The sequence below is a fragment of the Ruditapes philippinarum genome, unplaced genomic scaffold (assembly GCF_026571515.1).
Source record: "Ruditapes philippinarum isolate M1 unplaced genomic scaffold, ASM2657151v2 ctg937_1_1_1_1, whole genome shotgun sequence".
Taxonomy (NCBI): domain Eukaryota; kingdom Metazoa; phylum Mollusca; class Bivalvia; order Venerida; family Veneridae; genus Ruditapes; species Ruditapes philippinarum.
Genome location: NW_026861665.1, coordinates 289,909 through 314,396, shown reverse-complemented (window position 1 = coordinate 314,396; position 24,488 = coordinate 289,909). Strand labels below are relative to the sequence as shown.

The following is a 24,488-nucleotide window of genomic DNA, read 5'->3' as shown; positions in this document are numbered from 1 at the left end:
TATAGAGTAAATTCATTGCATAACATAAGATATGTTGCAAGGATTGTACTTCAACAGATGGAGTTTCTCTTGTGAATTATTAGCGTTTTATAATATACTAAGTTCGTTTATGTACTAGCTTCAAATATCCTGTATGACGTTATTGCACACTAAGTCATTTGCAACTGAAGTCCCCCTCCCACACACCCTTGAGGAGCGAATGGGTATGGTGGTTAAAGGGACTCCAATGAGGATTTTTTGATGAGGGGACCAAAAACAGTTTTTCAAGCCTTTTGTTAGATTAGATTCACTCACTTCTTTCCCCAGATAATCAATTTTATTGAGCAAATTGACCACCCAAAAATGAAAAGAATTGCAATCCTTTTCTTTCAAATCATTCAAAATTTAAAGCAGGATAAAACCATTATACAACTCATTATTATTAGATGAAAAATTCACTGTCATAACTCAATGTAGCCATAAAAAAAACAAGATTCATACGTTACAAAGACGTGACCAGAAACCGTTTTTTTTGATAATAATCTAAAAGCCAGCAAAATAGAATTGTTAACAAAGACCTGTTAAAACACGAAGGTTAGATGTAAGATATTTAAAAGGTGGGCACCTGTGACCTTAACTGTTGCACAGCCATCAAAATCCCGCTGATAATTATACCCTCAACTAAAAAAGGTCACATAAAAATTAAGGTGCACAATAATGGAACATTAATAGCCTTTCAAATCGTACCTGATAGCCACGTCAAGCGTGCAGTATGCTAATTTATGAAGATAACCTGCCGTCACATCTAACCTCGATACCGTAAACGAGAATTAAATTAACAGTCAAGTTTGATGCTGGGGCGAATGCCCAACATTGTCACTTAACTTTACATTACATTATCTCACTAGAATAATCTAAACAAGAATTTTAAATGCCAGTTGAAAATTTCAATAAAATTCCATGCTCCCTGTCGAAGATCATCTACAAAGGAACGGTATAAAATTTCTAAAACTTCAAAGTCATCGTCATCACATGTTGAGAAGCGAACATTGCATCATTTAACCAGTACAAGACAGGGACGCTAAAAGGTGTGTCTGCATCGCTTTAAAACCAATATAAAACTGAATTAAAAAACGCAATCTTGTCAGCCTAAATTTCAATTTGCAAGTCAGCCTTGATACACAATACACAAATAGTTCAGATTCGTATCATTTTTAAGTTAGAATTACAAACGTTTTGAATGTCACAGATAAAAACCCATGCACTGTTTGCATTTGGGACAATTGTTAAGCAAATACAATAAATTAAGCCCATTGTCATAAATATTTGTCTCGAGAACAATGTCCTTACATACAAATAGCAGTACAATACCCTTTTCACAATGTTCGACAATATCTGGGAATTCAATGCCGGCAACAGCCTGGTAAACACGAATAACCGATCCTTTTGTCAGAAGCGTCAAAGTTAAATGATTCATATCTGTACATGCATTAAATTTTAATACTTCATGAATGGCTTGCAAAGCCTAATTCTTATTACACGTAAAATCAATATGGTATATGCATTGTTCTGTATAAAGCCCCATCACTTATAAAACCAATTCACTCACCATTTAATTTTAGTTATCGAACTTCATTATTCAGAGTACAGTGTGGAACCAAGGCAGTCATGCTTTATTTATGATTTATGTGCAAAATATAAATTACTAATAGAATACCAGGTTAATTCATCCTTTACTTGTTTCAAAAAAATATTTATCAAAAAAAAAAAAAAGAGATTACAGCATAGTATTACAAAACACATTGCATTATGCTAAAAAGCTTTTTGAAGTGTAAAATTTGTGCCCCATTATACAAATATGTACATGTCATGCAAGGCAAGGAAATAATAAACATTAATACAACCAGTTTTTTTAAGTAATCCTATTTCCTTGCTGAATTTTGTTACACATGGTATAATGGACTTCCCTTGTCCAACATGACTTCAAAAGATTCAATCCATTATTTAGTTAAAACTGAGCACTTAATAGTTATAAAACTGGTTAGAATGCATCAATGTAGCATACTGGCCTGTAGTCAGACTGCATCACTGTGGCATACTGGCCTGTGGTCAGATTGTGTCACTGTGGCAAACTGGCCTGTGGTCAAAATGCATCACTGTGGCATACTGGCCTGTGGTCAGACTGCTTCATTATGGAATACTGTCCTGTGGTCAAATTGCATTACTGTGGCATACTGGCCTGTGCTCAGACTGCATCACTGTTGCATACTGGCCTGTGGTCAGACTGCATAACTGTGGCATACTGGCCTGTGGGAAGTCTGCTTCAATGTGGCATACTGGCCAGTGGTCAAATTCCAACACTGTGGCATATTGGCCTGTGGTCAGACTGCATCACTGTGGCATACTCGCCTGTGGTCAGACTGCATCAATCAGGCACACTGGCCTGTAGTCAGTCTGTATTACTGTAGCATAATGGCCTGTAGTCAGACAGTATCAATGTTGCATACTGGCCTGTGGTCAGACTGAATCACTATGGCATACTGGCCTGTGGTCACACTGCATCACTGTTTGATACTGGCCTGTGGCCAGACTGCATCACTTTGGCAAACTGGCCTGTGCTCAGACTACATCAATGTAGCATAATAGCCTGTGGTCAGACTGTATCACTGTGGCATACTGGCCTGTGCTCAGACTGCATCACTGTGGCATACTGGCCTGTGCTCAGACTACATCAATGTAGCATAATAGCCTGTGGTCAGACTGTATCACTGTGGCATACTGGCCTGTGGTCAGACTGCATCACTGTGGCATACTGGCCTGTGGTCAGACTGCAACACTGTGGCATACTTGCCTGTGGTCAGACTGTATCACTGTAGCATAATGGCCTGTGGTCAGACTGCTTCACTGTGGCATACTGGCCTGTGGTCAGACTGCATCACTGTGGCATACTGGCCTGTTGTCAGACTGCATCACTGTGGCATACTGGCCTGTGGTCAGACTGCATCACTGTAGCATAATGGCCTGTGGTCAAACTGTATCACTGTGGCATACTAGCCTGTGGTCAGACTGCAACACTGTGGCATACTTGCCTGTGGTCAGACTGTATCACTGTAGCATAATGGCCTGTGGTCAGACTGCTTCACTGTGGCATACTGGCCTGTGGTCAGACTGCATCACTGTGGCATACTGGCCTGTGGTCAGACTGCATCACTGTGGCATACTGGCCTGTGGTCAGACTGCATCACTGTAGCATACTGGCCTGTGGTCAGACTGCATCACTGTGGCATACTGGCCTGTGGTCAGACTGCAACACTGTGGCATACTTGCCTGTGGTCAGACTGTATCACTGTAGCATAATGGCCTGTGGTCAGACTGCTTCACTGTGGCATACTGGCCTGTGGTCAGACTGCATCACTGTAGCATACTGGCCTGTGGTCAGACTGCATCACTGTGGCATACTGGCCTGTGGTCAGACTGCATCACTGTAGCATAATGGCCTGTGGTCAGACTGTATCACTGTAGCATAATGGCCTGTGGTCAGACTGCTTCATGTGGCATACTGGCCTGTGGTCAGACTGCTTCAATGTGGCATTCTGGCATGTGGTCAGACTGCTTCAATGTGGCATTCTGGCCTGTGCTCAGACTACATCAATGTAGCATAATAGCCTGTGGTCAGACTGCATCACTGTAGCATACTGGCCTGTGGTCAGACTGCTTCACTGTGGCATACTGGCATGTGGTCAGACTGCTTCAATGTGGCATTCTGGCCTGTGGTCAGACTGCTTCAATGTGGCATACTGGCCTGTGATCAGACTGCATCACTATGGCATACTGGCCTGTGGTCAGACTGCTTCAATGTGGCATACTGGCCTGTGATCAGACTGCATCACTGTAGCATAATAGCCTGTGGTCACACTGCTTCAATGTGGCATTCTGGCCTGTGGTCAGACTGCATCACTGTGGCATACTGGCCTGTGGTCAGACTGCTTCCATATGGCATACTGGCCTGTGGTCAGACTGCACAAATGAGCAAACTGACCTATGGTCAGACTGCAACATCATGCAATTATTGGCATAGCAGCACAGGGACTTGAGTCAATAATACCATTGAAATAGTATGTACAATGTGAACTACACTATTATTATGAAAAAATCATATCTATTACGAATATACAGAAATTGTAATAACATTGGAATTGAGAAAAAATATGAATTGCTGTCTCCAATGGGAATTTGAGAGTAATGGAAACTGTAACTAATGTAAAACAAGCTATAAAATCATATTCTCTACTTGTGTTTCTTAGGAACGTTGTTGTAATTTAACTTCATTTTATCTGATGAACTAAACTTAAAGCAAAAACCGGCTAAATGGTTTATGACAAAGTTATGTTAACTTTAACTTGATTAATCTTTGCCACCAGCATAAAGCCAGGCCAGCCTACACATCTGTGCACTCTGACCAGACTCTATATTGTTGGATTGGTTATCACCAAATTGCAAAACGGAAGATTTTTTAACATATTTTTCATTATTTTGCATATTCCTTTTTCTGAAAGTTTGCTTAAAAGCTTCTGCTGTTAAATTTGAACTGTTCTTAAAATGTCACTGTAGTGTAGAGGATACAATTTCAAAATATTATGATATATTATACCAAAGTCAAAGTATTTTCCCCGAAGTCCCTTTTATTTCCTGAAACAGGCTGTATAATAAACCGTAACAAAATTGATTAAATCAAACTTTAAATTAAGCTAGAAAATGTATTATATCACAAACAAAATCAACTTTGATATCAACTCAAAATTTTTTTTAAAAAATAAAAAGAAAGAAACAAATAAAATATAGACAGCATTTTAAAACTTAAAAAAAAGACTACAATTCTTACCTCCTTATTTTTTCAGTCCTATTTAATCCTTAAGAAGGTGACAGATATGTATATTTCAAGAATGAAATTCACCAAAAGCAAATTAATGTCCAGCCCTGAGTGTGACTCAAAATTAACTCAACAACAACTTCAAAAACAATTACTTCAAGAAACAACAAAATATAGTTCAATAAAAAGTATATAATATTAAAACTTTTCACAAATATTTATCTACTTTGCATGACTAAAACTGACTTTTACTGCACAAGTCGCTACATTACTATGTTGGAGTAAAGTGTTGTGAACATTTCAGGATGTGAGCAGGATACAAAATCACAATGTCACAAGGACCCATTTCCTGTGCAATAGAGGGCGGGTAAAGTGCATTATACATTACTGTATAAACCTTTCTTTTGTTACCATTTTTTTAAAAACTTTTTTTTCCCTGTTTAGTAAGTTTTAGAATAAGCATTCCATAAACATTGGTCTCTCGCTCTTCAACCGATTGTTAATGTGTTGCTATGATTTTTGGGAAAGCAACCAAAATCACACTTGTGAAACTTGGACAGACCTAGATATCAATGGCAAGTCAAGCAAGGGGCCACTCACATGACTTGCTTGCCTGCAATATTCCTTATTACTTATTTCCACTCTTTAACAGACCTTGTATCATAGTTTGGGGACCTTTCTGTTGAAAATGTGTCCGAGTTAAATCGTATACATACATGCACCGTGCGTTAACTAGAGTGCAGGTATTAGTTACCCGCACTCCAGAGCATGCCCATTGATTGGCTCATATTTGCTGGGGTTTACATATTGTGACGGCAGAGAAAGGGAAAGCGACAGAAATATCATATTCAGATGTTCGTTCATTGGTTCCTTTTTGCCGGGGTTTCATGTTGTGACAACAGGGAACGTGTTTTTTATGTTTGGCTATGATACAAAAGAGAAAGAACATCAAAACACTCGGCAATCTGATTAATACTCTGGGGCTACGCCCCCTCGTACAAATCAGATAGCCTCGTGTTTCGATGCTCTTTCTATTACATGTCAGGATAATTTTAATATAGAGTGCTATAGATTATTATCATCTTCCTATCTCAAAGTCTTAATTGTTCTTGACTGTTTTCTTTTTCTCCCTTCAAGTAGAAAATTAAATAAAATAAAACAAAAGCTCTGCTTAGCAACATCCTTTGGAAGATAGCAAGTTTTTGGTTGTTACTGACAGGTTTTGATATCAAAAGATTAAATCTATTGTTCAAAGTCTTTTTCTACTGTTTTAGTAAAAGATGATTGCTGCACAGAGGGTTGGTCACTCTATCGAGGTTGCACTGTAATGATTTTACAATACAGCACTTCAGCTAGTTATTAAAAAAGAGGGGGAAAGAAATTGAAATCTTTACAATCTGTTTAAACTGTATACAAGGATGCAGTTGATGAGATCCTTTTCAGATTTATAATTGACAGTATTGTTCTTTTTTCAGACACTTATCTATAATTTCCCAAGACATAGTTGACCGGTCACAATAAACTGCTTATAAGGAGATTCAGGCTAAAAACTTTATTTCCCCTATTCCCCGAAAGGAAAAAAAAATATAACTGGATGTACACTGCATTGGTTCACAATTCCCATCTGCATTTATATCCAAAGTAGGTGAAATAAACAACTATTTGATGCCTACAGTTCTCAGCAAATTAGTTTCAACTTTTAGTGTACACCAAAAATGTCATTTTAATTTGCAAACAAGCCTACGCTATATCAAATTCCCCTCTATTCCAAGAAATTAAGTAAACATCTTGTCAACAACCTTGTTGAAAAAGAAAAGCACAACTTTCGTTACAAAAACTAAGTTGAAATAGACAGTTTAGAGAGTATATTTTTCAGAAGAAAAAAAAAAGCCTCCAAGGCAAAGCATTAATGTTCTCAAGAACCCTTTCAAAGTAATACCATTGATATCCATTACTTTGCTGATGACTAACCATTATACTTCAACTTTCTTGAAGAAAAAAACCTGTATGATATGTTTCAAATATATCACAAGCATTTAATTTGTTTTCTTGTCATATTTATTACTCGCTAACCTATTTTTTTTTTATGAGAGAATTTCGGGGCAGTTTTAATTTAGTTTAGTTTGTCCATACTGTAGCTTCTGTTCAAGATAAATTTAACTTAATCAGTAGCAGAATTCCCTATAACAGTTAAATATTCTAGAGTAAATCAATTGGATCAGATAACACAGTCCACCCTCCACCAATCTAAACTACCAACCATGGAATTCACAACAGCTTTTCCTTCCTCTTTAGCAGAATCTGCAATACCATGGAATTTATATAAAACAAACTTGACCATGGTATTTAACATTATGGAAATATCTACCAAACCATAGACCATGAATTCTTCTTCTCTTAAGAACAAACCATGGAATATTTATCTAACATTCCATGGAAAATTTATCCCATGGAACTAATAAATCAGTATCATGAAATTAAAAATGTACTTAACAAAGAATATAAATGACTCAAAAACTCAGAAGTAACCAAGATGTAACCTAAATAAGTCACAAATTTAAAAACTTGTTTAACTTTTAACCTGTTGGTAGTTAGGAGCCAAAGTTACTTTAATCACCAAAATAGAGTCAGGCCAGTTTGGTGTGCGTGCATTTTTATACTGAAATCCCTTTTTCTTTAAACGAACTATGCTAAATTCAAAGAGGGACATTTATGACACAAATTCATCAGGTTTTGTTTAAGAATTAAAAAAACTTGAAAATTAATTCACCAGATCTCAATTAACACAGAAAAACATACATGACCAGGAAATAACATAATTACATAAATTATGATAAACACCATCAAAGACAATAGCCACTCCACCATAAACACTTAATATATTCTGTATATTTTCTTAGTATTTTAAAAAGATGATATGCTAAGCATATAAATAAAAAATAATTCATTTTCTGAAAATATAAGTATCATTTTACTTTTTTCGAGGTTTAATTTTACTCATCAGACGAGGTGTTTTGCTTTCCATTTTTGTTTTTGACAATTTGTTTATTCATTTAGAAGTGTTCAGCTTTAAAACGTATTAAATAACACACGTGTTTTATAATATGCTCATCTGACTCAACCTTTAACACGGAAAACATGGAAAACATCATCACGATAAAAAAACTAAAAACATCATCAACGTGGGATGAACATGGTGCATTAATGAAGAAATTTGGTACAACTATTCATGTTAATATTAACCTACACAATGTAATATTATGGCACACCTAAATAAAACAAGAATGATTTAGCGTATACACTGCTGCGTACATCTTAAACGATTTATTTAGCATTTGGAACGAGGCCAAACTCTACACTATAGTGCATGTAGTATATACGGAGGGAAACATCAACAAAAAACATATGCTGAAATGCCGATTTAATGCTCTAGTAACATCTTTATACCTGTAAACAAAATGCCTTTTTTTCTATCCGATCATTCAGTCGTTTTTATTTTTTCATTTTAAATATATTCCATACATTAAAATGTGGCTTTTTTTGGACCATGAGTAAAACTAATGATTTATTAATATGTTGTTTATAGAAAATTTAAAAAAAAAAATAACAAAAAAAACAACAACAACAAAACAATAAGCATGATTACACTTTGACTTTAATATGATATGTATCACCATTTTGTATTTCTTTTTTTATATACATTGTAACAAGTAAATAGCACTATCTTCACTATTAATATTCCATGTAAGTTTTTAAACTTGGAAAATAGTCATTTAAACTAAAAAGTTAATATTACTATTTTCCATTATAAATTTGTATTTCAACTTTTTCCATTACTTGTTTGTGTAACCACTTTCCATTACAAGTATTACTTTTTACCATTACAAATTTGTTATTACCTTTTCCATTACTAGTTTGTGTAACCACTTTCCATTACAAATTTGTATTACTTTTTACTATTACAAATTTGTTATTACCTTTTCCATTACTAGTTTGTGTAACCACTTTCCATTACAAGTTTCTATTACTATTTTCCATTACAATTCAGAAACATTATTAAAACCCGGACATTACAAAAATTCTATAAAAAAATAATAGATAATAGTGCAATGGAAAACTTGGAAAATATGTTGTTACTACAAATTCTGAAATTTATAAGAATCATTTCATTTTGAAATCAAGGGTAAGTAAGGCAGAAAATTAACCGTTACCATTGGATACACCTGCTGAAACCTCTTGTTACATCAACTACATCATCATTAAACAATTTGTCAAATTATTTTCTATTTATGCAGGTGGGAACTGGACAGTTGTTCTACTGCACATACCCATATTATGCAACAAGACATTAAGTTTCTGGTCTGGTTCTGGGGTTTCTTTTGATAGAAATGCTGACTGGTTCTTTAATATATATTAAAACCCACTTCAAATAATTGTCAGTAGATCATACTTAAATTCACATTATATAAATCTATTATATAAATCTGTGCAGTGCTAAACCAGAAAGCAAATGGTATATATTACACCATGGTCATGATCCATAAATGATAAATTTTGATTGTCCATCTAATGAGCCCAATGGTTGATATCAGAAAATAACATGTAACTCTGGTTGTCCACATTCATACCATGGTTGACATGAATTTAAAATTTTAATACTTCACAGCCAGATCATGGTTGACATGTATTTAAAATTTTAATACTTCACAGCCAGATCATGGTTGCCCATAATCAGACTATATTGTATTATTGACAATGATAATTATTATATTCATCATGGTTGCAAACTAGCCATGAATTGTTAACACTAATTGGTCAATCTTTAAAAGAATATTAAAAACAATCAGACGCAAGGTATGGTATGGTTTTAGAGCTTCAAGAAAACTTTCATTTTTTTTTCAAGCAGATGTTACTTAATCATCCTAGGGCAAAGATAAGCTAATTACTGTGAACGCAATTCAATCAGCAACAGTATTGTACAGCATATATTCATGATTTATTGACAAGCTTGAAGGCTTATAGAATTAAAAAAAAAACTTTGAACTGTTCAACATCTGCAAAAACAACATGTAAGTGTAACAGTTTATAGACTTCATATCATAAATCTCTCAAATTGACAAAATATCATTTGATTATAATTTGCTCCCAAAACATGTGGCTTAGAAAATAGCTAAAAGGGACAAAATTCTGAAAATCTGAAAATTCTTTTCAGATGGCATATTATGTATATGCCTGTATACAAATGGTATGGAATCTCTTTAAACTTCATCTTCTGAGAGAAACCAAACAGATGAAGGGTATAGAAATGAACAAACAGAACTGATGGACAAAGGAATAAATGAAAAGAGGGAAGGAAGGGAGGGAGTGAGGGAGGAAGGGAGGGGGGAAGGGAAGAAGGGAGAGAGGGAGGAAGGAAGGAAGGAAAGAATGAAGGGAGGGAGGAAGGAATTCTGCAAAATATATTTGGTTAGCATGAAAAAAGAATAGAACATGCTCATACATGGAATCAAGTTTAAACTAGAAATGTTTCTACAAATGTCCCCTGCATCCCCACCATGTGTTCCGCTGTTTTGTCAGTCCATGGACTGTCAGCAGAATGGACAGAAAGACAAAGACAAATCTATATGTACCCCAACCAGGTCAAGGTCTCACATTTATAGAATTTCTTGCCCAAGTCAGTCAATATATTGCTTTTTGCTTCTCATAATTTTTTGAATATTTAATGGATACTATTAATAATGGCAGTAAAATAAAGCCATTTTATGTCAGTCAACACACTCTTACTCAGAAACTGCGGCTAATGTAGTGTTGTTGGATGTAAAACACACATTAAATTCATGTATTGACAGAAAAATCCCTCTCTCTTAACCCAGAAAACAGTTTTCCATTAGATAAGCCATGATAAAGTTACCAATGTATTAAGCCATGCAGAACTTGTGTTTTTACATGCTGAAAATTCCAGAGTTTTTTTTCTCCCTGAAAGTAGCAGAGCACCCAAAGCCTGTTCTGTGTTCTGGTCTCATAGTGAATTTTTTCATGTTCGCAAGCAAAAAACAAATTCTTCTATTTCTTAACTCTTGGGAAACAGCTAATAAAATTTGGATGTTTTTTTTGTTGCTTTAGTTAATGTTTTGAATTTTTTCATTTTCAACAGAAATAATCCAGGCAAAAATTTCCTCCTTATTCTTTAGCTTAAATACTTAAATTTGTTGTTGTTTTCTATTTTAATTAACATTTATGCTTCCTTTAACCAAAAGGAAGCTGCAAAAAACTTATGTAGCATCTATTTGAAATAATAAATATGTATTTGGTGTTTTTATTGAAATGTAATTTCCAAAACTTCAGCAAAACTCATATACCAGCCAAATATAATGCACAAATATGATGGAAAAAAACTTAAACACAAAATAATTGTCTCTGCATATACAAATGTACTGTTAAAAGATTCCTGCTGATTAAAATTAGGGTAGCAAACATTTTAAAACATTCCAACAACACTTACTCAAACAAACAAATATAATTTGAAAGAACGTAATTCTTACACATGCATAATAAATTCATTCAAAACCATACTCTGTGCCATCTTATTAATCAATTTTATGTAGTAGTACTTTAAAGAAATTGATAAAAATTTCTGAAATTAACGAAGAATTATTTCAAGAAATTGATGAAAATTCATGAAAAGCACACAAAATTTATTCTACGGAAACATGGTGTTCCATACAGTACAAATTACTCATGGCCGGTAGAAACAGCATGTATGTAACTTAATGATTCTTTGTTGATAATGCTAGATTTATATGTGGAAAAAAAACTTGTACTTCTATCCTAAACTTATCTCAGAAATTATACTTAATCCCTTAACCTTCGTATTTCATGAAATCGGTTTGTCTAGAATTTGGTACAGTGAATTCGAATTTAATGGGATATCAAAAAAAGAACTGTAACCAACAGTTTCGAGCATGGTCAGACTGTATGAACGTGCAGGCTGGCCTGGTTCTTATAATGGTGGCAAAGGCTTTCATGTTTGAAAGTCAAAGGTTTGAAGACTTCGTTGAAAGATTTTAAATCACATCAAAACTGTAAATTGCCATATGGTTAAGGAAAACCCGAGGTGACAATCTGTAAATCAACTGAAGAGGAAGCAGGTGCCCCGAGTAGAACCACTGATTCCACACACAGTCTCTAACTGAATGCGTTCCTACAGCAGTGAGGGGCAAGTGGTTTGAAGAATTCTGTCTTCATTTTTTTTTCTCTCTCTTCTATTTTCATTTATAAGGAATTTATTTTAGTTTTATTGTGGAAGCTATAAGCTTAAAGACACACTTTCCAATCCATTCCTGGAACCAACTTAAGTACTGAGCAATGAGTGTAAAGTTTCTTGCTCAAAGAAACAACGACTTGTCCCTAACGGGGTTTGAATCGATGCGGCTAGCAATCCTTAGATTACTAGTCCGACATGTAAACCACTCGGCCATGCTCTATTTTAACACAATGTTGCTTTAACCACAGTTTTTGGTCACATCTCACATGTCAGTACACTTAACCATATTTTTTCTATGAATAACCAGTAAATACCATTTTCTCAGCAAGTGACTAAGAAGTATATTATATGTACAATATAGTAAACACAATACCTTTACAGAAACAAGAACATTATTACAATCCTGTTGCTGAACTTCCTATTTTAGCAACATTCTATTTATAAGTTCCTGATCTAACTATTCTCTCACTTTTTTATTTCACAATCTTTATCATCGTCACAATCTCCACCATGCCTCATATTCCAGCTTCTTTCAATCATAAAATCATGTAGTAACTTAATTTAAAATAACAGAAAATACATGTAAGAAAAGTAGTGAACAAAATCAAGTAATAAACACCTTCAAATATAACATTAAAAATAATATGCTGTTAAATTATTAACAATACCGTTAATAAAAAGATTTGTCAATCCCAACTGCACAGCACATGTTATATTCCCAATACTCCTTTACATTTACGTGATCAATAACTTGCTTTTTTTTTGCGGGGCATTTTATGCTGTATGGAATGCAGTAGATCACTGGGAGAGATGATCGGTTAATCAATGAAAAACATTCAATACAACATGTTGCATCAAGTTCTTTCTAACGCTGCTGCTGCCCTATTAATTTTCTATACAGTCATGTTTAGGACCCTTACCACGCGTAAACATCTTAAACGGACTGATCCATCTTTGCATGGACAAAAGAATTCATCATTTATAGGGAAAGTTTCAAAATATGCATTTACTCACATAATATCAGATATTTGCAAATTATATTTCATGCTTTTTGTTGTCGTTCTTTAGTTTTTCAGGTTTTTGTTGTTGTTATTTTTATACCAAACTGTGTGTTGTTTTTTTAAATAAATTTTTTAATAGTTCACAAAGTGTTTTTTTAATATTTCCTGAGGCAGAAAGGTAAAAATGATTTTAAATTTCAAAGTTCAAGGTAATCTCTAAAGCCTTATAAATTAGTCAACCTGCAATCACTAAAAAATGTCCCCATTTTCTATGGGTATTATTTTTTCAGGTAAATAAAAAATAAAAAAAATATACATGTATATATATATATATATATATGACCTTGTAATTTTGTTGTTTTCAACATAAAAGAAAGACATTTGCAAACCTTTTAAAAGTGTAACGATTATACATCCTTTTTTTTCTAAATGACTTAAAAACCATCTGACTGTAAAGATTACAATTCAATGTTTTCTCTGTATTATGTAGATTTATATTTGTGTTCAAAGTCACATGAATGTCATGGAAGACATAATTATAATGATTCTCATGAAAATAACGTTCGCCAATTACGACATTATTGATTGGCAATGATTTAAGGCTTTCTCTCATGCATCTTTAATTGCCTATACAAATATATATACAAATATATCAATGGTAAAAAACTTTATATTTATGATTAAGTTATATTAAGAATAAATGTATGCTTCTGGGGCATTTTGTTGTTCAATCATCTTCAGTAATGGTCTTTTCCTAATTCTAATTCAGGAGAGTCCATTTTTGAAGTTTAAGGGGTCTTTTGGCATTGAAATGAGTTGTGAATAGTACAGACCCATAATAGTTAAACTGCCAAGATAATATTACAGGTGAAGGGGAGCAGTGGCCTAGTGGTTAAGGTGTCTGCCTCTCAACCCAGAGATCATGGGTTCGAGCCCTACTCGGGTCACGACCATGTTTCTTCATTTGACACCAGTACTGTTTGGTTCCAGGAAGCGGACTCGAAAGTGATTAATATAAGTTGCAAGAACTTGTTTCGCAATCAAGCTTAAATAAATATGCTTTCACCAAAATTACAGGTGGGCCTGGTGACAGCTCTATATAGTTTAATCCTTCGCTATCAGTATAATACAGAGCCAGGTCAGCCTGCACAATCCCTGTAGTCTGACCAGACTCTATTAAGTCCAAAGTCAAATTTCAGAGATATCCAAAATAACCATGCAAGCAATTAACAGCGGGTAAGTCCAATTAAGAAATTCAGGAGGTTATGTGTTAGAAACACACAAAGCAACACATCTCCCTAGATTCACGACAATTATCATGAACATTTTATGATCTTATATTTCAATCAGTAAATGAGATATTTATTTGTAGTGCAAATTCTATCATAATGTGTGAAATCATATGAATTTTGCACAATAATAATAATAATTTCATGTGAATGTAAAATGAGCCGCGTCATGACAAAACCGACATAGTGCGTTTGCGACCAGCATGGATTCAGACCAGCCTGCCCATCTGCGCAGTCTGATCAGGATCCATGCTGTTGGCTAACCAACCCTATTACAAGTAGAGAAACTGATAGTGAACAGCATGGATCCTGATCAGACTGCGCGGATGCGCAGGCTGGTCTGGATCCATGCTGGTCGCAAACGCACTATGTTGGTTTTGTTGTGACAAGGCTCTAATGTAAATGTGCAACTTGTAGGAGGTCATGTGAAACTATGTCAGATCTGTAACATCAGATAATTATCATAATCTAAACAGGTTTACTGAATAGTAAATACAACAAGCAGGTAATGAAATATTGACATCTACATTTTCAGTTTATCACTGGTAAAGATAGCTTAAAAGTTTTCAGGGCGTAATGGAAATCAGGTCAATGACCTGCCATGATATACAGAGTGCAACAAACGCTTGTGCATTCCCTCTAGTTTTATTGATGTACAGCTTACAAAAATGCCCTTGGTGTATGCCTTAGCATATAAAATATCTGAATAAAAACAGGAAAGTAGCATATATCAGACAATAAAGGCATGTAACTAAGCACGTTTATCTCAGATAACAAATTGTTGATAAGATTATAATCATTTTAAAAATGCCAGGGAAAAACAATGTTCTTGCAAAGTACAATATTACAGGCTAATATATTTCCAAACAAGGCCATGTCATGCTGTATTTTATTGAGTATTCTGTGGGTGCATGTCCTTGGGAATGTTTTTTAACTCTGCAGTTAGTGTTTTACCAGGCTTTAAAACATCTTAGTTAAATGCGTAAAAGATATTTGAACTCATTACATGTAAATGTAACATTTCCATAATATTTATACATTTACATGCAATTCAAGGTCAATATTGCCCCTCAGGGCATTCGATTCAGCACCATTCCCCTCCTCAAAAAGAGTAATATATTTTCCCCTTATTTTTTTAAAACACAGTCCCATCATTTTTTTTGTTGTTGTTGGGTTTTATGTTGCACCAATACAGTAAAAGTCATATGAAGATTTTCCAGCTTTACAGGTGGAGGAAGACCTCAGGGTCCCTTCCATGCATATTTCAGGTACAAATGGGCACCTGACTACGACCACCAACGTTCCCTAAGCTACCTACAGTGGTCAGAGGCAAGTGGTTTAAAAGTCAATAACCTAAACCACTCGGCTACCAACGCCACCCAGTCTGATTAAAGCTCCATACTATTCATCACTGAATTAATTTTCAAAACTTTAGATATTCAAATTTCTTTCACAAACTATGGACTGCAAAAAATTCAGTGCTGGACAAGTCCATTATTCTAAGTGTTGCCCTGAGGTTTAACAATGGAATATTCCAAAGCAGGAAAAATATGTTATTCAAATTCAGTGGGATTAGTAAGGATTTTGTACAGATTTACAATGCGTTTATTTCTAGTATTATACGTATAAAAGCTGCTACACGAGCTAAGAATTATGTCAAAGTGAACAGCTTACTGTCCTGAAACTGTGTGCAGCAGACTTGGCCTGTTTAACCATTACCCCGAAAAATATCTTACATAAACATGTTCATCTTTCAATCTAAACAAAATCATAAGTCATATTTGTAAGAAAAATTTTAAAGTATAAACTTACTGAATAGCGAACAATGCAGACCATGACGGGACAGTAATGTGTGTGACTGGATTTGGTCTGTGCTGGTTGCATGGCTATACTCAGTTACAGTGACGCCACCTCAGGTTTAATTGAACTGGAACTCTCCATTATGAGAGGAATGGCATTTAAAGCCTTGCAGAAGCCTAATGGCTAAAACTTGTGCTTCATTCTGGGGCAATTAAAGCATTATATTATACCATTAATTTTTTAAATACATTAAATACATTTTGTTTTCTTCTGTTGCTAGTTTGTTGTTTGATTTAATTTTGTTTAAAGTAGGATTTATCCATAGAGTTACCTTTGGTCAATAGAGTAAATTTATATATTAATTTGTTTATTTATACAAATTAAAGACATTCAGAGCTATTTATTGTCAAAATGCAACTTATTTCTGGTGGCATTGTATGTATACATTTATGGTAGCGACAATATAGTGGTATACTATATTGTGATGCAGAGTACCAGCCGATATGTACCTTGTCATTTTAGATTGGTACCCACAGAAGTTTCAATTCTCGTACCACATTATATTATCACAGTATGAGCTTGACTTACAGTATCCTTTGCATCCATTGTTGCAACCAAATTATTGTTAAGTCATTATGGCTGTAAGCAATATATTTAAGAGTGAATTTTGTAATTTTGTAATTTACTAACTCACAAAACAGCTTAAATTATTGAAATTTGCATAATGGCATGTGTTTTACAGGGTTAAACGAGTTAAAATAATTTATGTACAGATGTAAAATGCCTCTAGGTGATCATAAAATGATGTACCTTTGTTTTACACACAAATTATCATCAACATTAAATTTCTACACTTTATACTGGTTCTTTATTCAATTCTTTTATTTATTTTCTTGTTATAAAAATATGCTTTTATTTGCAACCATCCTTTCTATAAAAACAAATGTAATATGAGCTGAATTTCTACCCATGTAACAAGTGCAGACTAAGATCAGCTGGTATATCCATGTTGTCTTATTATGGTCCGCACTGTTCACTATTATGGTCCGCACTGTTCACTATTATGGTTCGCACTGTTCACTATTATGGTTCGCACTGTTCACTATGCAGTCAGTATTTATTTGGAAACTTTCCCTCAATCCAGATCGAAACATGGACAAGTTAATTTAATATATTAAGGGAGATAATGGCTAAATTTTTTAAAGCATTTACACATATAAAGATGATGCCAATCTATTATGTTGTTTAACCTTTACTATGAATATTCATATCAACCTTTGCAATAAATATAAGGAACTTTTTCATTTGTGGTAATTATTTCGCGTTAATCATGCATTGCCAATCCAGAAATCTGCGGTTAGTCCATCATTTAGCAAATGTTAATAAAGCAGAAAGAATTGTTCAAGTTTGAAAACATCTATATAATATTGTACTAGACTCATTTATTCTGAACCCGCAGGGATCATAAGTTCATGTCCTACAACGTTTCCTCATAATGATGTTGAGGATTTTGATGAATAATTCATGAACTCAGTTCATGAAATTTCCATGAATAGAGCATGAAAACAATTGGACAAATTAATTCATTAACTGTTCACGAACCTGATTAATGAACTGTGCATGTACATAAATCGAATTCATGAACTGTGTCCATAATGTTTTTGTTAGTTCCAGGAAGTGAACTCAAAATTGGTTACTATAAGTTGCCAGAACTACTGTTTCACACAATTGAGCTTAAATGAATATGTCTAACAACCAGTATTTATTCAGAAAATATCTTGATATTAAGCTGAGTTTTAAAATATCATTACGTATTTGTTTTGTTACTCTTAACCATCCCTGAACTTCATTAGAAATATTAGGCTTGTTTGGGACTTGCAAATTATATGGACTTTATTTATTTTTCAAACTGCCAAGGATTTTTTTTTATCTTGATGAAATTTTGAAATTGGTCCAATTGGTTAGCCAAAAGTATTGAACCTGGCATGAATTTGCAGGCTGGTCTAGCTTTTAGTATAATACCAGTGGCAAAGGCTTACCAGGTTTGTTTACAGCAAGTTAAGGGTTAAAAAAAACCCCAACAAATCAGCAATTGACGAACTGTCCGGCCTGGAAGACTAGCACTGCATGTATATGTGCTTGATGGCTGGCTAGATTCTGAGATATTTTTGTTCTGGGTCTGAATCTAACATATTGCCCATAAACCACAATATCTCAATGTGTAGTACAATTAGTTGGACTGTAATAATAATCATGCTATGGGCTCTGTAAAATAGGTTATATTTGCTCCTTCTATAGTACAGTAATAAATTAAAAATATTCTATGTTATAATTCTTATGAAGATGACAAAATTGTAAAAAATTAAAGAAACAAAAATGTGTATACTGAAATAATTGTGACCAACTATTATATTTTCTTCATTCTTCTTTTTTTTTTTAAATTCTATATACCGGTATATATTTTTAAAAATCTATTCTGTTCCATATCTGTTGTAGCAAAATATAATATTTACTATCTATATTAAATTTACAATTAACATGTTTTTCAATATTTATATAAATTATGTTTTATCGATGTTAACTACATAAGATTAGTTTAGTTCTATAACTTGGTTTAAATACATGTAAAAATAAAAATAAAACTTTTTTTTGAAACATTTTCTATTCTCTTAGCTTTTAAGAATTTAAATAATGATTTATTTATAATCATTTAATACATAATTTTTTCAGGATGACTGGCATTCACAAATCTACAAGTTGAACACTTAAAAATGTTCTCAAATTCTCTCCTTTTTTTATTTATAATTTTATTTCCATGAGAACCGTGTATAAATTTTTTGTTTCTTTCCCATTTCGTTCTTTTTCATCTGATTTAATCTCTATCATGAAAAATGTACTTCTGATTTTATCAGTGAAATGAATTAACTGGGAAAAAAAATATAGGTAAAAAATTTAAAACAAATTGTTACTTACTCCTCTCAAAATTCACCATAGAAGAAAAAGAATTCATGTAAAGTCAGTATTCCAAATCCATTTCTCAACTTGTGCCCGATCTTATTCCTCTATTTAGTTGAATAAAATGTTATTTGATTATAAATTGACTTTCAAATGCAAGTACTAAACCATGTGGCTTCAACTTAAAGTCTTACGTTTTTACAGCACACATAAATATGAACTTATCAGGTAAAAAGGCCAGGTAAAGAGCCACAAAAACCAATAAATTGCGTACAAACATACACAAAATCCTTTTCATATATTATATGCACTATCTTGCTTAAAACGTTGACCTGATTTTAACTGAAATAGTACAACTAATGTTTAAACAGAGCTATTGCTTCACTGCACATGATCATTTGAGTGTATGTAAAAAGATCGCATTACATTAAGAATTCATTCCCATTCACAAAGGTATAACATAGGGTGCGGAGGTAAAATCTTGTGCAAGGTGTATCTATCAACCAGTCCATGAATAAACCTGCTTTGGGTATTTTTTCATCCATTTTTTCATCCCCATTAAGGGATTTTACAGAGGTGGGAAATTAAGGAACCAGCTTCCCGTACAGCACTGCCCTCCATTATGTAGCAACGCCCTCCTGTACAATGCAGAAGTCCATTTAACCAATCATTGGCCACCTTATGACAAGTGTTAAGGGTACGAGGGGTCAACTGATCCCTAAATTGGACTATGATTGGGTGGTGAGCAGAAGAATTATGCCTGTAACAAATTGACGGTTTAAACTATCTAATACAACCTTTTTTATATCTTGTTTACCAAAGCACCTTAAAAGTGCATAGGAAGTAAAGATTTAATTGATTTCTATGCAAACCTGAAAATATACAATGATTTAATCTTCATAAAGGAACAAAATAACTAAGATTAATAAAAAAAATCATCTTATATTATTTGATGATTTTGGCATTTAAAAGCAAATAAACCTTAACGTGTCTAAAGAATATGTCATTGACTTTTGTATTTTAACATGAAATTTGATGTTTTATTTTGAACAAAATATGATTTTCAATATCCTGTAAATAACCAATATTTTTAATCAATTCTTGTACAACAAAACAGATATCATAAAGGGGAATGTTGAGTCTCGTTCAATCAAAAAAAAAAAAGGGTACAAAACGAAATAACCACAAACTATACTTCTAATTCATACCTTCAATGGCCAGAGTTAATTCATTCAATTTCTTTTGAGAATTTAGAATTATTGATAAAATACAAAATTATCTTAAAGTCTGACCCATTGATAGGCATGTTTATTGACTTTTATTCAATGAATTACAAAATTCAGATAAATGCGTCAAAAGTAAAAAGTACAATGTAATTTGCGATGCATGATATTTTTTTTTGTAAATTGTAGCGCAACAATTCCCACAATACATTAGTACGTAGAGTAAGAAGTTACGTGCTCGTCACAAAGATCATTAATTTTTATGCTTAACTTCATATCTAGGTCTGTACAAAAGTCGCTCGATGAAAAAAAAACACAACATATTTAATGTCATCTATGCATCACTTTAAAACGTCAAAAACACTTCACTGAAACATCTCAAAAGGAAAAACAACAAGTTGAAAAATGTAATAATATCATGTACACAAGCAAGACGTTTAAACAACATAATTGGTTTGCACTACATGTTACATAACCCATCTTAAAGGCTGAATGAAATTACTAGAAATTAACGGTTCAGTGCCCATTGAGGAATTACTCTCATGCATTTAATTATCGCCCACATAATATTCTGTATCAATTGCTTAACCATCATATTAATATTTTGTAATTTATTAATTTATGCCTGTAAGTGAAGTATCTGTCCTTCCTCTTCCCAACCCCCATCCCAATTCTGTTATAAAAAAATCCCTAAACTTCTCCCCCCCCCCCTCTTTTAAATCAAAATACGAGCAGCGTCACGACAAAACCAACATAGTGGGTTTGCGACCAGCATGGATCCAGACCAGTCTCAGATCAGGATCCATGCTGTTCGCTATCAGTTTCTCTACTTGTAATAGGGTTTGTAAGCGAACAGCATGGATCCTGATCAGACTGCGCGGGTGCGCAGGCTGGTCTGGATCCATGCTGGTCGCAAACGCATTATGTTGGTTTTGTCGTGACGTGGCTCAAATGTTCATACTAATGTCACTAATGTATTTAACTATCATATTGCACAGGTCAGAGTTCAAGAGTAAATTAATGTCATTCTGCAAAAAAGCTCATATTAACTGCTCTGTCTCATAAATAACTTTTAAACAAATAAAGGAAAAAACAACAATCACTCATCTCATATATTATATGAGTATGTACAACAGTTATATGATGCACGCAGTATATAACTTTAAATAATGACCCTTTCATGTTAAATACAACTAATTTTTCAGCAAATTTCTTGTTTGGTGACCTATTCCTTGAATTTAATGAATGAATTTCCTAATGTTTTTTTGGAAAGATTTTTGAATTGTTTGCGCCCTTTTCTTTTTCGAGGCATTATCACAACCAAAAAAGACATCTGATTTTATGTAGTCTTGTGCATAACAATATTCTTATCTGCTCCATTCAGTTAAATTCAAATACAAATACTTTGTAAATTTATAAACATTCAACTTTGGCAATATATTGGCTTTCAATTAAGCATGTAGAATCTGCGTGGGCTATTTGTATTGATTTAAATGTTTTTTCATTATACATTCAAAACTATACACAAATAAAGGAATCGCACTTATATTAAATGGAATTTCACTTCCATTGTCAAACTAGTTTTTCCTGAATTTCAATTCACTGAAGTAGTGTGCAATCGATGTGATCTCAAGTTTTAATGATAAAATGGAAAATGTTTTAACAGGTCACTCGTTTCTATTGGCTAACAAGCGATTTATTATTTTCCTACGGCCTATAAATCAAGTGTATAGGTGAATGCTTGTATTTACATTAGGAATTTTACGTTGAGAATAAAAATCAATGCGCAGGTATTTCCCTGCACACTAAAACGGTATAATCATCGTGTTTATTTATCTAACTTTCAAGGTTGCATCTACCTATGTTATTTTGAGTGTATGCCAAATACAGGATAGGGCTTGGTAAAGGTAACAGAGGACTAAATCTGTTTCAGCTCTATATTGTACAATTATTTCACCTATTGTTTTAAACTGTCCTCATCAAGTATGACTTGCAGTGTGAAAGCAAGACTTGTCAGATATTAATTGGTTGTCACAGATTAAATTGTTAATTAGGTGAAAACCAATTAGAAAAAGGACAAAATGATAACATTGTCAAGTCCATTAAAGCCTTTGACTTTAAAAGGCCTAATTATCAGACTCAATTTAACTGAGCCTGCAACTCATCAACTCCCCCACCTAACCCCAGGGTACAAACTTACTTTGACTTTATAACTTCACGAGTGACCAGCGCATTGGGCTTATAAGCAATATATATTCACCACAATGTCACAGTGTTTGTACCCCACAATTAGATTGGAAAAAGTTCAGGAGAATCTCTAATGACTAGTTAGTAGGTTGATCTAAAGCGTTAAAATATTCAGACAACCCTAAAGAACCAATTTAAGTTTGCTGGCTTAAAACTTTAGACTGAAATGGCAGTAAAAATAGCTGATGCAAAAAGGATACTGGTCTGGAACCTGAACAAGTTTGCTGTAAGGCCAGTCGGTCAAAAACCGAGACTAAACAGTTTGACAGTCAACAGGGAGGAATGGTAAGAAATGGTTTAAACATTATCAAATGGAATCATGTGCATTAAAAAATTATGTTTCAAGAGAGTTACTTCCCTTAATCTATGGATAATTTAAGTATAGTTAAAGACATTAGTGTGGTACCAGATAGCATGAAAGGGCAGATGGACCCTCATTTAGCAAAGACAAAAACATCCAAAGAGCATGACTGTAAACCTTTAAATGGCCTGCATGTAACTGTTAAGTGAATAATTTTAATATTATGCCATCAAGTAGTGAGGTACCAATATGTGGTTTTTACCAAAAGTTTATAAATGTATTTCTGTATGAACAAATTTAAAGTAGCTACTACCTACAATCGGGCATAATTTTGTAGCAAAGTTGAAGTTTTGGGGCAGACAATGCCTGATAGTCATACAGAAAGAATTACTGACTGAAAGACATACAATATACCTTTGAGTCATTTAAATTGGGTGGTTTTGGAGGGGGGGGGGGGGGTAAAAAAATATTTTTGCAGCAGCTTTAGGGCCTCAATTTTAGTTAAATTCTCAATTAACAGTAAATACTACAGGTATGCCACACATTCTATCCCAAAACACAAAAAAAATGTGCATAATTTAAGCAATCCTAGCACAATATGGACATTTTCATACACATTGATTTATGAATATTTTAACAACTGTTCAATAATAAGTAATAAACATAGCTTAAAGTAGCATATTATACATTTTTTCTATTTTATTTTCTTTTCCTAACAAAGATATGTAAATGTTGTTGCAACAGAAGGTGTTACTTGAAACAACTAAGTTGTGCATTTTTATGTGGCCAGTAACCTAAGGTTATAAAAACCATTACCATCCCATTTATATGAAGTTATCAGTTCTTTTTGAAAGTGTATTAAAGTGATTGACAGCCTGCCTAGGAACGATGTGGTGCTCTGGTATATTCAAAGTAGCAATTTTTGCTATGATCCGGAAAGTAAACTACCAACACTACCACTATTACAAAAATAAGCCAATTTTTTATAAGTTCTAAAATGTAAATGTCCTATGTCACTTTAAGATGCAACCTGCAGCTCGAAAAAGTTATACCATACATTCTATAATAAATGCTTGTGACAGCTAAATGTATACCATACATTCCCTAATAAATGCTCGTGACCGCTAAATGTTAATCATACATTCTCTAACAAATGCTTGTAACCCCTAAATGTATTCCATACATTCCCTAATAAATGCTCGTGACCGCTAAATGTATATCATACATTCTCTAACAAATGCTTGTGACCGCTAAATGTATATCATACATTCTCTAACAAATGCTTGTGACCGCTAAATGTATATCATACATTCTCTAATAAATGCTCGTGACCGCTAAATGTATATCATACATTCTCTAATAAATGCTCGTGACCGCTAAATGTATATCATACATTCTCTAACAAATGCTCGTGACCGCTAAATGTATATCATACATTCTCTAACAAATGCTCGTGACCGCTAAATGTATATCATACATTCTCTATCAAATGCTCGTGACCGCTAAATGTATATCATACATTCTCTAACAAATGCTCATGACCGCTAAATGAATATCAT

At 33.7% G+C, this 24,488-nt stretch overlaps 1 protein-coding gene across 6 annotated transcripts in view; it reads right to left on the bottom strand.

Annotated features, from left to right (window-relative positions):
• Positions 1-24,488, bottom strand: part of LOC132716448 (uncharacterized) — an 88,734-nt gene that overhangs the window by 49,073 nt on the left and 15,173 nt on the right. Inside the window, exon 1 of one of the 6 annotated variants that reach the window (XM_060699725.1) lies at positions 19,177-19,525. The exons of 3 other annotated variants lie outside the window; for them this stretch is intronic. The gene's annotated coding sequence lies outside the window, so the exon portion shown is untranslated. Of the gene's footprint in view, positions 1-4,861; positions 5,150-12,781; positions 12,836-19,176; positions 19,526-24,488 lie in introns of those variants that run through there. 2 more of the 6 variants (XM_060699727.1, XM_060699723.1) reach the window with 2 other exon arrangements.